At 47.4% G+C, this 6,554-nt stretch overlaps 1 long non-coding RNA gene across 1 annotated transcript; it reads left to right on the forward strand.

The window, feature by feature from the left end:
• Positions 1 to 338: 338 nt before the first annotated feature.
• Positions 339 to 6,319, forward strand: LOC138836035 (uncharacterized). Its single transcript, XR_011374874.1, has 4 exons — positions 339 to 433; positions 3,123 to 3,318; positions 4,150 to 4,282; positions 6,152 to 6,319. It is a non-coding gene; the product is annotated as an uncharacterized lncRNA (long non-coding RNA).
• The last annotated feature ends 235 nt before the right edge of the window (positions 6,320 to 6,554 follow it).

The following is a 6,554-nucleotide window of genomic DNA, read 5'->3' on the forward strand; positions in this document are numbered from 1 at the left end:
CCAAATGTAATTGGAATTAATTATAATTGGAATTAATCAAGTCCTCCAAGACAAAGCAGTACCTCCTTTAATCCTGTGCTCCTCCATCGTCTCACCCCCTGGCCTTGTTCGTGCTTTGGGTCAGCATGGTTCTGGCTGGATGGGAGGGCTCCAAGGAAGATCCCAGAGCAATCACCCCACCTCCTTCTGCCCTGCTCACCCTGATGCTTCTGCTCTTTGCCATAGACCTTCTTCCTGGAATCCATCCATGAGGTCATCACCACCATCATAGTGGTGAGTGGTGGGTGTGGCCTAACTAGGGGCAGTCAGAGGTGGAAGTAGGTCTGGGACTAGGAGCTTCCACTTTGGGTGTGGGCTGAGGCCTGGGCTGACTTTTATTTCATCCTGACCCTTGCAGTGGTGGGGAGACAGTGTAGACTTCACATTGAGTCAGGTAAGATTGGAATCTGGAGGACCACTTGTGTGGGGAAGGATGTGGGACTAGGGGGCCACTGTTGTTGGTATTTTCTTGGGACTCCCCTCTCCCTCTCTCATCCCTCAATGGTAGAAGAAAAACTTCAACTCAGGGTGTGGGAAGAGGGGGCAGGGGAATATTTTGGGTTGAACCAGACTTGTGCTTCATATTCATCCTAGCCCCTACTTCCTATTTATCTGAGGAATGGCCATATGGGTTTGGGAGGGGGAAAAATCATCCTAGCTGAGAATGTGGATCAGTGGTAGAGTGTTTGCCTAGCATGCCAGAAGTCACCAATGGGCCACCAATAGGCCATTAGATGTCCCTTGAGTTTGGGCCAACTCCCTTCAGCCTCTGCCCTACCCTACCCCCAGTTTAACCTTCCCGTTGCCCGGCAGATGGAGGCCTGAGAGAAAGCCACTTGGTCACCTACTTCTGGTGGCTAACGCTTTTGAGAGTCAGTATGTCACATAGAGAGTCGTCATCTACATCAGTCTACCGGAGAAAGTGAGAAAGCACTCCTCACTTGAGCCTGGAAGCTGTGGGCAGATCTGGATGTGGGGCATCTGGGGCAGGACCTGCTCCTTGGGGGAATCCACTATGGGGTCGGGAACACTGACCTCTCCTCTGGCAGTTTCCATGCTGTCTTCAAGTTGCTTCTGAAGCAGTGTTGGGGAGGGGGATGGGAGGCTCAGCCTGTGCTGGCATCTGGAAACTGCTGTCTGTGCTTTCCCTGACTAGGAGTGACAGCAGCTCCTCAACACTCTCCTCTTCTCGATCTTCTCCTGAGACAGCCAGTGCATGCACTGGGCTTTTTCCCAACATAGCTCATTCAGGAACAACATCTGCTTTTTACACACCATGAGGGACTCCTTGATAGTTTGGATGTGTGCCAAAAGCTGGCTGCATCAATGCTGGAGCTCACCTGCTGGACTCTGGAAGTCCACCTCATCAGGCAGGTCATGGATGAGGGTCTGTGGCTCCAGCTCAGTCTGGCACTGAGCTGCTGGGTTGGCCATGGGGTGCCTGAAGCTAGCCCACCATTCTTGGGTCAGGAGTTTCCCCCTGTGGATCTCATCCTCCAAGAGCACTCTCAGAGCCATGTCACTCTTGGTCTGGGGAACCTCTCCATCCTGTGTGATGGTCACATGGGGTGGGGGGGATTCACCTCGTTACCTTTTGCTTCTCCAGGGCTCATCCCTTCCCCTTCCCCAGGGAAAGCCAGGAAGCTCAGCTGGGCTTGCAGGCATTCCTCCTGTGATCTGGTGGCTTCCAGGCACTTGAGAGTGTCCTGCCACTTCGGGGACACCACCTGGTCCCTCCAGTTTGTTGAGCCCTTCACTTGCATCAGCTGCTCCAGCAGCTGGATCTGCCTCTCTAAGTGCTGCTGCAGGGCCTCCTTCTCAGACCACAATCGCTCATTGGAGACAATGTGCCATTCACAGGAGGTTCTGAACTCCTGCACTGGCCCAGGGACTGCTCCTGCTGCTCCTGAGCTGCTTGGCTCTCTCTCTCTCAGCCACCACTATCCATTTCTCTATCTTCTTCTCTGAGCAGTCCTACTGCTCCCGCAGATGTTTCTTCATCTGCTGCTTTGTGTCCAGGATGCTGGCAAGCTCCTCCTTCTCACTACTCATCCGGTGGAGAGTGTCCCACAGCAGGGCCAGCTTTTCCTCCGGTTGTCTATCCCACACACATGCACATCGTGGGGTCTCAGGGGTCTCCTGCTGATCCTAGGCTTTCTCCTCCAGTCTCTGCAGTTGCTCCTACTGCTCCACGTTCTGAAGACGGAGACTGGTTTTCCTGGACCTGGATATGAAGTTGTTCCTCCAGGTTATTCAACTCCATCTTCAGTACCTAATGCCCTCCAGCGCTTGTTGGAACTTGCATATTCTCTTCTTCATGTTGCTCCTCTGTACCTACAGCACTTCCACCTTCTGCTGCAACTCTGTGTTCACTTGCTCCAGGTCATCAAAGTTTCTGGTATTTTCCTCGAGCTGAAGGATCACATCATTCAGCTGTTTGAGGAACATTTTGGTCTTCTCCTTTGCAGCAGTGACCAGAGAAGCCACTATCTCCAGCTCTGCCACACCCCACTCTGTAGCTTGTAGGCAGCTGGTGAGAGCTTCATGCTCCCTTTCTCTGTCATCAGCGGCCTACTGCACTTGGGCCAGTGCACATTGTAAATCGCTTTCTGCCGAAACCAACCACTGTATGGGTGCCTTTTGGATTTCTACCTCCATTTTTGGTGCTGCATGTATCTGGTCTATCTTCTCCCTCTCTTACTCCCATTGACCCTGCGGGTCTGTCTCCCTACTTCAGTGGTTGGATATTGGCACAGAGTGCCTGGTTTCTTCTTTTCTGTGGTCCAGGGTGGGCATCATATGCAGGTAGCATCTCTGTGGATCCTTGGTGGGATTGGGACCCTTGACACTCTGGACCCTGGTGGCTGTGACTGAGTCCAAAGGCAGGGTAGGCCCATGGTCGGCATCACCTTTCGCTGGACTCTCCATACAATCTCGCTCCCCAGTGGTGTTTGTCTTGGGGATCCCTCCCTTTTTCATGTTCTTTGTTTTTTTGAATGTTTCAGGTCTGTCGGGAGGATACTGCTGGTGTTCTTGTGGCAGCTTTTTGCCCACAGTTCTCTCATTGATTCTTATTGTTTCAGACATCTGAGCGCCAGGACGGGAAAGTTGGGCTGGCTACATTCCCAGGCTCTAGAAAATCTTCTATTCTCCCACTCACTGACTAGGACATCGTTTCCTACTCTACCTCAAAGTCACCTGGAGTCTCTTGCTCACCACTCAGCGACCTCTACATTCCTCAACTGCTGATAGTGGTGTCACCCAACAGAGGGATTCCAGGTGCTACTGGGAAGCATGTAATATGGGCATGTCCACTATTCTTGGATCCCATTGGTGAAAAAGAACGATGAAAAAATGGGGGTGTGCCTGGAATCCTGGGATGCAGACCAAGTGGGCCTAGTCAACATGACAGCAGCTCCTTTACCAGGAAAGTCTGTCCAATCCAGTTGGGGACAAGAGGGAGACCTGCTTTAGCCAGATGGCTGCACAGATTGTTGTGTATGTCTGTTTTTGCCAGTCCTGGACCTTGAACTCAGCATCTGGTCACAGTCCATGAGGTGTTCTTGCTCAAGATTAGCCCTCTACCACTGGAGCCACACAGCTCTACTTCTGGCTTTGTTGGCATTGAGGTTGGACAGGTGTCTCAAGGACTTTCCTGCCTAGGGTTACTTTGACCATGATCCTCCTATCACAGCCTTGTAAGTATCAAGGAGGACTGGTGAGAGCCACTGGTGCTTGGCTAATCATTGTTCGGGATTATGGCTTCCTCAGTAGCCTGCAAGCCTTCAGCAATGCAAGGTGAAGTATGTTTTGGAGCCAGATCACTCAGACCCAGATGGCCATACTGCAAAGTAAGAAAATGTAAAAATGCCATCCTGCCACTTTTTTCTGTGCAATTCCCCCGTTGCACAGGGCCTGAAGTTCTAGGATCCCAGGATAGCTTGTGTTTCCAGCGGCTGCACCCCAGCCTATGGTGATGAAAGCTGAGGCACGGTTACCATGACCTGAGTTCAAGACCATGCTTGGCAAAAAAAGCAAAAAAGCAGAAAAAAATTAGCTCCCTGGCTTGCAATTCACGCTGTTTCTCCTACCTTTGATTTTGAATTTAAGGCCTGGGTAACTCTGAAGCACTGTGGACGAAGGGGAAGCTCACCATGCTTGAAGACAAGAAAGTGAGGCCTGGTCCCTAGGCATGAATTAAAGTCCCAGCCCTGGAAAAATTCTATTTATATATATTGTAAAGGTAAGATTTCTATTTACATATAGATTTTCAGTCCATGTCCTGTTTGTATTGGTTATTTATTGTATTTTTGTTTTATTCATTTATTTTCCATTTTTTAATTGTGAAAATACTGTACATAGGGGATACAATTACATGGGCAAGATAATGAGTACATTTCATATCAAGCATTGTAGCCTCCTTCTTTGTTTCCACTTCCCATCCCTTCCCATGTTCCCTCTCACCCCCCCAACCAATCCTCCCTGCTCCTCCCCCGCACTCCCCCTGCACCAATGTTGTAAAGTTCATTTTTGACATAACGACTTGTACATCTCATTGCTGCAATGGGTCCACCTGTATCCCTATTTAAACGATTAATTTTTCCGGTTCCCCTCCACAAATTATACCGACATCAAATACAGTGAAAGCAGGTGTTATACTGTGGGAGAGGGACGTACAAAGCAACAAAGAAATAATATTATACATGTGTTAGAAACAATCACAAGAGAGAGAAAAATCATTTGAGTACATATCTTAGGGTTCATTTCCCTAACATCACCTTATCTGACCTATTCTGCTTGACCCAGACATATACTAGATATTGCAAATAAGGGAAACCATGGGACCTATGCTTCTTTGGGCCTGGCTTACTTCACTTAATATAATTTTTTCCAAGTCTTTCCATTTCCTAATAAATGGGGCAATGTCATTCTTTCTGATGGAGGCATAGAATTCCATTGTGTATATATACTACGTTTTCTTGATCCATTCATCTACTGAGGGGCATCTGGGTTGGTTCCATATCTTAGCTATAGTAAATAGTGCTGCAATAAACATAGTCGTGCTGGTAGCTTTAGTGTGGTCTTGTTTGTAAACATTTGGGTAAATGCTCAAAAGTGGAATTGCTGGGTCATAGGAGAGTTCTATGTGAAGTCTTTTGAGGAACCTCCATACTACTTTCCAAAGTGGTTGAACAAGTTTACACTCCCACCAACAATGCAGTAAGGTTCTCTTCTGTCCACATCCCCTCCAGCATCGGTTGTTATTAGAGTTCTTGATTATAGGCATTCTAACTGGTGTGAGGTGGTATCTCAATATTGTTTTGATTTGCATTTCTTTTATGGCTAGGGAGGTTGAGCATTTCTTCATGTGTCTATTGGCCATGCATCTTTCCTCTTCAGAGAAGTTTCTCTTTAAGTCTTTTGCCCACTCTTTTATTGGGCAATTGTTTCTTTGAGGATTTGTTGTTGGGCGATTTAATTTTCTGAGTTCCCAGTATATTTTAGATATGAGATTTTATATTGACTCTGATGACACACATTCCATTCATGATATTGATGACAACCCATCACATAGTATCTAGATTTGCACATGTGTTCTCCATCATGTCTGACACCCAGGACTCTCAGAGAAAAGGAAAACAGCTATCACACTCAGCTTCTTACTCCATGATCCAATTGTTGGCAGTGCTGGGATCTGAACTCAGGGCCTAGCAGACCCAATTCAGACCCTGAATGGGTGTGTCAAAACTGCAACCTCTAGCCAATGAAGCTGCCAGGGCATTTCCAGACCCTGAGATTGAGCTGCAGGAGTGGACAAAATAGCCATACATGGATAGACAGGTGGTAGAACAACAAAAAAAAAATATTTGTACATAGTGGCAGAGATATCTACCTAATATTCAATGACATCAACTACATTCCTACTAACTCTTAGGACTTTATTATGCCACCATTGAAGGAATAGTATTCTTTTCATGCTTAATTAACCATTCATTAAGATGAATCATTGTCCTAGGATCACTGCCTCTAATTTTGGACTTGACCAATACACGCAGAAACTTCTCATTCAATCATGCGTTTGCTAACATTTCATTGTTATTCCCATGCATAGGAACAAGTATCTTGGGATCTCCCCGCACTGGTAGGTGTCAGGACCAGGATTCAAGCTCAGGGCCTATTTTGCCGCATGGGCCTATGGTTTCCCTGATGGGCCGTTAGCCTTCTCCAATGCAAGGTGAAGTACCATTTGCAGCCGTGTAATTCAGACCCAGGATGGTCACCGTGCAAAACAAGAAAATATAAAAAATCTATCCTGCCACATTTTTTCTCTCATTTTTCTGTCATCTTTTCCTGTCATTTTTCTGTCAGTTTTACCTGCAAAGTTTTAGAGCCTAGGATCCAAGGATCGGCTACAGGCCCATGGGAGCCCACCAGCCTGAGGTGATCGAAGCTGAGGCAGAGTTGTCATGAACTGAGTTCAAGTCCCATGCTTGGCAATAATAATAATAATAATA

Source organism: Dipodomys merriami, unplaced genomic scaffold, assembly GCF_024711535.1.
Source record: "Dipodomys merriami isolate MVZ:Mamm:240054 unplaced genomic scaffold, mDipMer1.0.p SCAF_247, whole genome shotgun sequence".
Taxonomy (NCBI): Eukaryota; Metazoa; Chordata; class Mammalia; order Rodentia; family Heteromyidae; genus Dipodomys; species Dipodomys merriami.